Source organism: Babylonia areolata, chromosome 20 (genome assembly GCF_041734735.1).
Source record: "Babylonia areolata isolate BAREFJ2019XMU chromosome 20, ASM4173473v1, whole genome shotgun sequence".
Lineage (NCBI taxonomy): Eukaryota > Metazoa > Mollusca > Gastropoda > Neogastropoda > Buccinidae > Babylonia > Babylonia areolata.
The window spans coordinates 31505339-31514906 of NC_134895.1; the positions used below are offsets into that span (position 1 = coordinate 31505339).

A 9568-nucleotide genomic window follows, 5' to 3' on the forward strand; every position below is an offset into this window, starting at 1 on the left:
TATTAGAAATAGTTTTTCCTTGCCAAAGTGGCTTAAATCTATATATATATATATATATATAAACACAGGTGTTAAAAGAGCTATTTATCTTATTTTATTGGATTTCTCATTTAAGGTTCAAGAAAATCCTTCAGGGCCACGGTTATAACTCTACTCCCTAACGACACGCCGCAAGGAACGCAAAACACGTACACATAATTATATCGAAAAAGGAAAAATGTGTTTAAAAAAAATAATTTTGTATTTGTAGTTCTTTTTATCACAGCATATTTCTCTGTGTGAAATTCGGGCTGCTCTCCCCAGAGAGATCGCGTCGCTACACTACAGCGCCACCCATTTTTTGTATTTTTTTTTTCCTGCGTGCAGTTTTATTTGTTTTTCCTATCGAAGTGGATTTTTCTACAGAATTTTGCCATGAACAACCCTTTTGTTGCCGTGGGTTCTTGTACGTGCGCTAAGTGCATGCTAGCACACGGGACCTCGGTTTATCGTGGCAGTGCAGTTAAGAAAGAAAAAACAAGAAAAAAGAATTGTGGTTGATATTAAAAAAAAAAAAAAAAAAAAAAAAAAAAAAAAAAAAAAACCAACAGTTTTTCTTCTCTTTTTTTTCTTTTCTTTTCATGTAATAAAATGATAGTTGGTGGTAATACCACGTTGCTATGCACTGCTAAAAGAATGACAATCGGTTGTAAAATGTTGTTATCACCAATAAAATTGTTTCGGTCTCCCGGAAGGAAGAAGAAGTATTGTGAAGAGCGTGCTTCCCCTTTACATGGCTTTTCACACAGTGACGTCAACATTCGTGACCTCATCACGGCGTCACACACTGTCTCCACGGCGGGACAGCAGCCTCAATTTTCACACTGCACAATATGATACCACACAATAACACACATCACAACACAATACTATCCAGAATCACAATTAAAATAAATGCAATGCAGTGCAGAAAACGATACAATAAATATTCCTACAATGCAATATATCATTGCATTACATCATTATTAAACAGTAGAAATGTCAGAAAATCACATCAAAGTATAGCATATATATTATAAAAAATGAAGCCAGAAACGCAGTTATATGGCAGATGAATAGATATATCTATGAAAGAATAAACAAAAGAATAAACGGTTAAAATAATGAATAGATAAAAGAACGAAATAAATATTAACCGATTCACTAAATGAATGGGGTTGTTTTTTTTTAAGTTATGATTATGTTCGGCTGTCCGCAGTACAAATTAGCGATGAACTCATAATTTTATATTCACTCTTCATACAGCAAGCTGCCGTTAAGAATTAAGGAGAGATTCCAAAAAGGAAACCCTGAAAACCTCTTTTCACTTCTAAAACACTGAGCACCACAATGCCCCGCCAACTGGTAACAGTGTAGTAGTTGGCAGTGTAGTACAGTCATGTCATAAACAGGTGTAACACGCGTTTGACATTTCGATTATCTTAGTGCTTTTAAAGAATGAAGAGCGAGATGGAGAGAGAGTGGGGGAATCCACGAGAGAGAGAGAAAGAGAGAGAGAGAGAGAGAGACAGGCAGACAGACAGACAGAGAGGTGAAATTAAAGGTGAAAAACAATCTTGTCAACCATAATCATGATTAATACCAAATGCTAAAACCACTTCGTTGGATATCGACATTCCAAAATGATTATTATTTGATTGTTTTTTTTAAATACGCAATGCAAACAAACGCTCGATTTTCTGCCCCCCGTGCTGTCGACACAATTTATAATAAGCACACAAACATACATGCAAGCTCGAGAGCGCACACGGTCGGATGATTACACACACACACACACACACACACACACACACACACACACAACACACGCACGCAGGCACGCAAGCACACACACACACACACACACACACACACACACACACACACAGAGAAACGCGCGCGCGCACGCAGGCACGCAATCACGCAAGCACACACACACACACACACACACACACACACACACACACACACACACACACACACGCACAAAGTAATAATGTTCTTTCGTTTGTGATCGTTTTTAAAATATATTTGTTTGTGTGTTTGTTGAATGAGGTTTAGTGCCGCACATTGCATCAATTACAAAAAAACGCACACTGAAACACACACACTCACACACACACACACACACACACACACACACACACACACACACACACACACACACACACAGAGGTTGTAACCAATTGTAATCCCCCCCTCCGACTGCTCCCCTTTCCCTTTTATTTCCCTTCTATTCTCCATACCCTTGCCCTCACTTCCACCCCACCCACCCACCCCAACCGCCCTTTCTACCGCCTCTTCCATTCTCTTCTGTCTGCTATGCCTGGGTCTTTCATTCATCGGGAGGGAGTCAATGGCGCCTGCTGGTGTCCTTTAGAACCACCAACTACAGTGACATTTTCTCTCTCTCTCTCTCTCTCTGTTTTTCACACACACACACACACACACACACATCGTCTTTAGATTGAAGCGATAAACAGCAGAGTGCATTAAAAAAAATAATAAATAAATAAATAAATAACTGGCAACGAAGTGCTATCCCTTTTCGCAAATTTCGGAAGAAAAATTCACTTGATCAAACAGTAAAACAAGTACACTTGTAGACAGAAGGAGAAGAAGAAAAATGACTGTGTGGTAGTGATGAACGGCTGTGGCGTCACCCTCCTCCCCGAACAGAGCATCCTCATTTTACACAGAGAAATACGTTGTTACAGAATGGGACACAATTCAGTGCAATATGCACAATGTAAAACACACACACACACACACACACACACACACACACACACACACACACACACACACACACACACACACACACACACACACACACAAATATATACATATATATATAGAGACACACACACACACACACACACACACACACTGGACGATCCAGTTAAATAACACATTGCAAAACAGTTGTCAGTACAGCTGAAAACAGGAAATACTTCCCATTTAGTGCCTTGTTACCATGACGAGTCTGGCATTGACCCTTCCCGTTCCTCAAATTGCAATTAGCAGTCCATGTCATACACAGACATGTGTGAACGTAGACGGCAAACTTAAATTCCGGTATATACGTGCTATCCATGATACACGCTGACGCACTGTGTGACAATGAAAACAAGCAAGCGCGTGCGAGATAGAAAGGAAGACTGACAGACAAATAGATAAAGAGAGGGTGGAGTATACCTATTACATGTTGTATATGCATTGGGTTGTGAAAAAGTGTGTGTGTGTGTGTGTGTGTGTGTGTGTGTGTGTGTGTGTGTGTGTGTGCGCGCGCGCATGTATGTGTGTGTGTGTGTGAGTCTGTCTGTCTGCGTCTGTGTGTCTGTATATCTGTGTGTACAGGACAGCATAAAAACAAGCGGCTATCAATGCAACCTGTTACGAAAACATTGAACGCGCTATGCATGGTCAGCCTGGAAGTTGGAAGATGCCATTATTCACTATTTTGGTAAACAATACCCAAGATAGGTAACTTTCGTGACGTTGTTTTACTTTGAAGCCAGTGCTGACTCAGGGCTTTTCGTCAGCGGGTAAGGAGGACGGGTACAAAGAGATGCGAACCAAATAGTCTTTCTCTCTCAACACGCACTTCTTGAAATTAATGTTTTCCTGCTGCATATAATGACTGATATTGACGCCAATGCTGTTCAAACAAAGAAACATTGATGTCAATATCTGTCATCTGCATACACATGACAAACACTGATGTTAACATCACTGTACACGTGTTATGTTCAACAGCCGTCAAACCATACGATAAATAATTATTCTCGTGTTTGAGTCAGCTTGTTGTTGCTCTTCTGTATGTGTGTATACCTACATGTATAATCTCGGCTTAATAAAGATTTGTTTAAACCAGCATGCACTCTTTCACTCTTGCTCTCACTGTCTCGAATCACTCAGTGACTTACTCACACATTCACTCACTCACACGTCCACGGGGTAACAGGCTACTTCGGCTAACAATCTGTACATTCAAGTTTTTTTGTTTGGGCAATTGTTGCTGTTTCTTTTAAGCCGAAAATAATTAAAAACTACGATAATCTGGTAATCAAGAAAAGGGACTTCATCATGAAGTGAGATCTATGATTTATATATATATGGCGTTTTATGCAATAATCACGCAGTTTTTCCACAAGAGACGATAGATAAACCGCAAGATTTAATCTGTCATTACACTAGCCACGAACGTGAACCATAAAAAAAAAAAATCAATAACAAAACTCCACAAAATCAACGAACGGATTTATTTTTTCCCTCACTTGTCTAGAATCATTATCCACTTTTACGGATGAAAGAATGCACCGATAATTGATCGGACAGGGAACAAAACAAAACATAACAAAACGAAACAAAACAAAACATGGGATGAGAAAGAGTGTGTCTGTTGTGGGGAGACATGCTATGTCCTTTTCCAGGGAAAGCGGCTCCGAGTTCAGACGGGAGAAATCTGCTGTGACAAGAAAAGCAAACGGAAGAAAAACCAATGCAGTACAACACAACGCATTACAATACGATGCGGTACAATACAATACAACACAATACAATACAAAATAATACAATGCAGTGTACTAGGCCTACAATGATACAATAAGATACGATATGATTTAATGGAAATGCGACATGATACAACGCAATGCAATACAATATTACTCGTGTGCAGTACAGTACGTTAGTATACGATACTCTACGATACAACAATACGATACAACACAATTCGACACAATACCAAGTGATGCAATACAATTCGTTACGATACAAGACGTTACAGTGCACTACTGTTTAACTCAGCACACTGGAATACAACACAAATCAACTAATACCGTAACGTGACACAGTCAACAACCTACTGCAATGCACACACACATAGCGACACCACACGACGGAATTACAACCCAGAGCGTTACACAGAGAATTCAGCTGAAGGGGGCCGTCAAGGCTGCTGGCCCATTTCCGCTTCGCCACTTGTGTCCTAAAACTAATGAACACCACCCTTTTTTTTGTTCCTTTTTTTTTCTTTTTTTCTTTTTTTTTTTTTTGTTAAAAAGAAAAAAAAAAGATAGCGGCTGGTTTGGCAGAGGGGGGATGGGAGGAGCAGGGGGGGTGACAGGGAAGGGGTGAGGGGTGGGCGCGAGATGCCTGATCTACTTTATTTATAACCGCGACGTGTCGGTCGGGCCCTCAGAGCATGTAACACCGAACAGTGCTGTAGGGATTAAATAGGGTCGGGAGGAAGGGTGTGGGGAAGACTGATTTTGTTCGGGTTTTAGTATTTATCTACAAATGTGATTGTGCTTCTATTGCTTCCTTTGTATTTGATAATAATATTAATGATAATAATGATAATAATAACATCAACAAAACAACAACCACAACAATAATAATGATAATAATAATAATGAGAAGAAGGGGAAGAAAATGACAAGAACAATAATAACAACACGAACAACAAGAACTACACGATAATGATAACAAAGAATTAATACCCCGAAGAATAGATAAAGTAGTGAATGAATGAATAAATGAATAAACAAACGCATACAGTCAACAACTGTTCTTATAGCAGAACAACTACGCTTTAAAAAAAAAAAATTGACATTTTTATGTGTACCTGTTTTATCAATCTCATCAATATATTCAGCTAAAGGGTCGTGTATTTATCGTTTTTGTGTGTGTTTTTTTTTTTATCTGTACGCTATGTACTTATTCATTTTGTAATACTTCATCGCTACTGCTGCACCCAATAATTCAATACTGCTACTACTACCACCACTACTACTAGAGACCGTGTTGATGATAAAGAATAATAATAACAACAACAAAACAACAACAATAATATTGATAACAATGATAATAGTCGGGTTGTGATTAATGATGATAGTTTATACATAATTTCTAGTGATATCGATATTCTCAAATATTAATCTATCGAACACGGAGTGTTTTGAAAGATAAGGTCTCAATGATTTTTTTTTTTTTTAATGATCATAAAAATAAGAAAACATTCTATGAATAATGAAATCGAACAACAAAAAATATATATAAAATACCGAACAAAGTAAAAGCCATCCAACCAATGATACTGAAACTGAAAGCAAGTTGATACTCGGCCAAAAGAAAAAATCATTCAGATCGTGTCCACGTGTCAAAACTGACCCTTCCATCCACGATAAAAACCTTTTTTTCTTTGCTGGAGTGATGTGACTGAACGAACTATATCCTGCTGTGTTGTGTTGCGTTGTATGCGAAGGCGAGTGAACGCACCTTTCTCTCCGATGTAGGTTACACACAAACACCAACACTAACCATTCATCAAAAGCACTTAATCATTCATCAAAAGCACTTAATCATTCATCAAACGCACTAATCATCCATCTAAAACTCTTAACCATCAATGAACACTCAATTAAACACACAATGAACTCTATTTTGAACACTCAAACACGTAATGAACTATTTTTTCACGTCAAAAAGCAGGAACACGAAAAGTCACACACACACACACACACACACACACACACACACACACACACACACACACACACAAATATATCATTATTTTCGGGTTCAGTTTTGGAAGTAATTTTCAGAATGAAAGTCGGACACACAGAGTGGTAATGCCCTGCAGTGTCACCTATTTTCCCGTTGTGTTTCTTGTTTGTCAGATATCAAGTGTTTTTCTTTAATGATACAAATAAATTACAACAATAACAAATTTCTACTTTCTGGTCAGTTTCTTTGTTACCGACACCCCTTTTTGCATGAAACAGATTTCTCCCGATCCCCGAAAGACAACCTCCCAAGGTCATGTGGAATATCTATTAAAAAATGAAAAACAAAACTTAAAAATAAAAGAAGAACACAAAGGGGTGGAGACTATACTGCCTGGCCCGTGCAAGATTCGAACACAAAACACCTTGCCTCCAGGCAGTGCGAACGGAGCGCTTGGCCACACAAACTGCGTTTCAATGCAGCCTGATGTTCTTGTTATCACAAATGTGAGTACTTGTTATTTCAGTGTACCGAGTCACAATAAGCGTTTGGGTCGTAACAGGAGTTTTTATGTCACACCCTTGTTTTGTTTAGTACCTTGATATAATATCTGGAATCTCAGTGCACCAATGTTTGGAATCTCGAATACAACCTTGTACAGCATAGTGTAGCCAGCTATCTGCTATTTCAACGAAATAATTTTGGGTGTCGCCAACACAATATTTAGCATTTCATTACCCTGATGTAGCTGGTATTTTCGTATAATAATTTTCATTTTTCAGTCGCGGTACTTTTTTCCTGCGAGAAATTCATGCTGCTGCCCGCGTGATTTCCAACTTGTCGCCTCGCTCAAGCGTCACACATGTTTTTTTCTCTCTGTCTGCGTGTATACGTTTGTTTCTGTATCTGCACATATACATTTGTTTTTGTTGGTTGGTTTTTTTTTGTGTTGTTGTTGGGTGTGTTTTGTTTTTGTTTTTTTGTTGTTGTTGGTTTTTTGTTTTTGTTTTTTGTTGTTTTTTTGTTGTTGTTTTTTTCGTTTGTAGGTCTTTAGGTCTTTGTTTATCAAAATGGATTTTTCCTTCAGAAATTTGCCTTCAAAACCCCTTCTGTTGTCGTGGGTTCTTCCACGTGCTCATAAGTGCACGTTGCACACGGGACCACCGTGATTCGTTCTTATCCGAAAGACTAGCACCCACACCACCGCTGAGGGTTTGGAGGAAGGGCGAGTAAAACCCCTGGTCCGCGCGTCTTTCGAACCCGGTATCCCCCGCTCCTGGCCGAGCTCTCTGTCCGCTCAGCCAACGCTGCACCTGAAGGACTGTTTGCACAGGTCTCAGTATAAAATAGTCTTGATAGATAAATCTGAATGCATTCTTTGGTTATCTCAGTATATTCAGGTTGTGTTTTAATATCAGTAATGGGGGTTGTATGTCAGTGTATGGCGTCTGTGGTAGCCTATCTTCAATACCAATAATAATTATGTTGTGTGTCTGGTATGCAGTGTGTATATAATATCAATCCTTCACCAACCACGCCCCCTCCCTCTCACCTCACCACCACCCACCCACTCACACACACACACACACACACACACACACACACACACACACTGTCCTCCTGGTTTCTGACATCACAGTAATACAATTCATAACACGAACAGCTCAGGATAGAACCCAGTTGCTTACCTTCACAACAATGCCTGCTACCGTTGAACACGAGAACGAAGCCCTGTCCCAGCCACAGTATCTATGACGACAGCCATGGGGAACTCTTTTACAGACTGAACAGTTCCGATCTCACCAATCTTCACGGACTCGACCGCTGGGGCCAACTCACATGTTAGTGGGGGAAAGGGAGGGGTTTTGCAAATGTCCACTGAAATCAACCAGGCTCTTTGGCAAGAATAAAACAGATTGTCCGGCTCAGTCCCTTAATCGATTAAAATGCCTGAAATTAATTACTAAACGGATTCAGCGGTATACAAAATGTAAACAATGTTCAACAATTGAAAAAAAGCAAACTGTTCTCACTCACTGACAATGAATGCCCTGGGTTTCTTTCACACGTTGAGTCGAGGTGAAAGTGCGTTGCTGATGATGGTGTTTTTACTCCATTTCATTCTCCCGGCACTTTCCATGTGTCTCAGTCCAAGTCACTGTGCAGAGGTCCGATATAAGGAACTGTTATAGGGGTGGAAATGACAGAAGAAAAAGTCATCAGAGTACTCGTTGCAGACAATGTTTATATCAAACAGTGCCACTCTTCGCAGTGACTGGATTGAAAACCACAAAATTCAGAGTTCAAGATCACACATCGTGAAGTCCGTAGTGGTCACAGCTCCAGTGAGAAGAAAAGAAAAGTTGCTATCCAAGTGTCAGATGGGCATGCGGTAGTCCCCCTTTGCTCACCAGCAGCCCAGTCAGTATCGCGCGAGGGCGTGCGTCTTCAGTGGTGTGACGAGCGGTGTAATGGAGGTAATTATTTGAAGACTTGACACCACCGCTCGTGCCCTGACCACCCACTCCCCTGCCTCACCCCCACGCGGCAGCCGCCAAAACATCGCCGCCGTCACTGACTGGGATTGAAGCTTGAAGCTCCGCCCCCTCTCACCCTGTTGATTGACAGGTGACGGGCGACCAACGTTGACGGGGCGAAGCCTGCAGGGCAAACCGCGCGCGTGGAAGTGGGCGGGGCTTCAGCAGTGTGGGTGGGATTGTTTGGCCGGCTTTGGGGGGCGGCTGTCTGTGTGCGAGTAACAATGAAGGCGATTTGTTGAACAAATAGCAGTGCTTGAACCGCCCCCCACCCCATCACCTCCCAAACCTCACACCCCCGAAGCTTGTCTTTGCATCAGTTGTTTAGCTGTCGCCACGGGTGGGTGGCTGTTGTATGAATGGGGATTTTTTTTAAATGCCGGAGATAGTTCGAACACTTCGTCAGTAATTTCAGAGTAGAAGTCAGCTACTTTTGGCAGAGTGAAGATTCAAACTGAGCGTGGGCCACTTTCTGTCACTGTCGGTCCTTGTAGATATTTTGA

The 9568-nt window shown here is 40.7% G+C and overlaps 1 protein-coding gene across 2 annotated transcripts in view; it reads right to left on the reverse strand.

Annotated features, from left to right (window-relative positions):
* The window catches only part of LOC143294878 (uncharacterized), a 24272-nt gene extending 15312 nt beyond the window's left edge, over nt 1-8960 (reverse strand). The window contains exon 1 of one of the 2 annotated variants that reach the window (XM_076606398.1): nt 8566-8960. The gene's annotated coding sequence lies outside the window, so the exon portion shown is untranslated. Of the gene's footprint in view, nt 1-8216 lie in introns of both variants that reach the window. The other variant, XM_076606397.1, reaches the window with a different exon arrangement.
* Between the last annotated feature and the right edge of the window lie 608 nt (nt 8961-9568).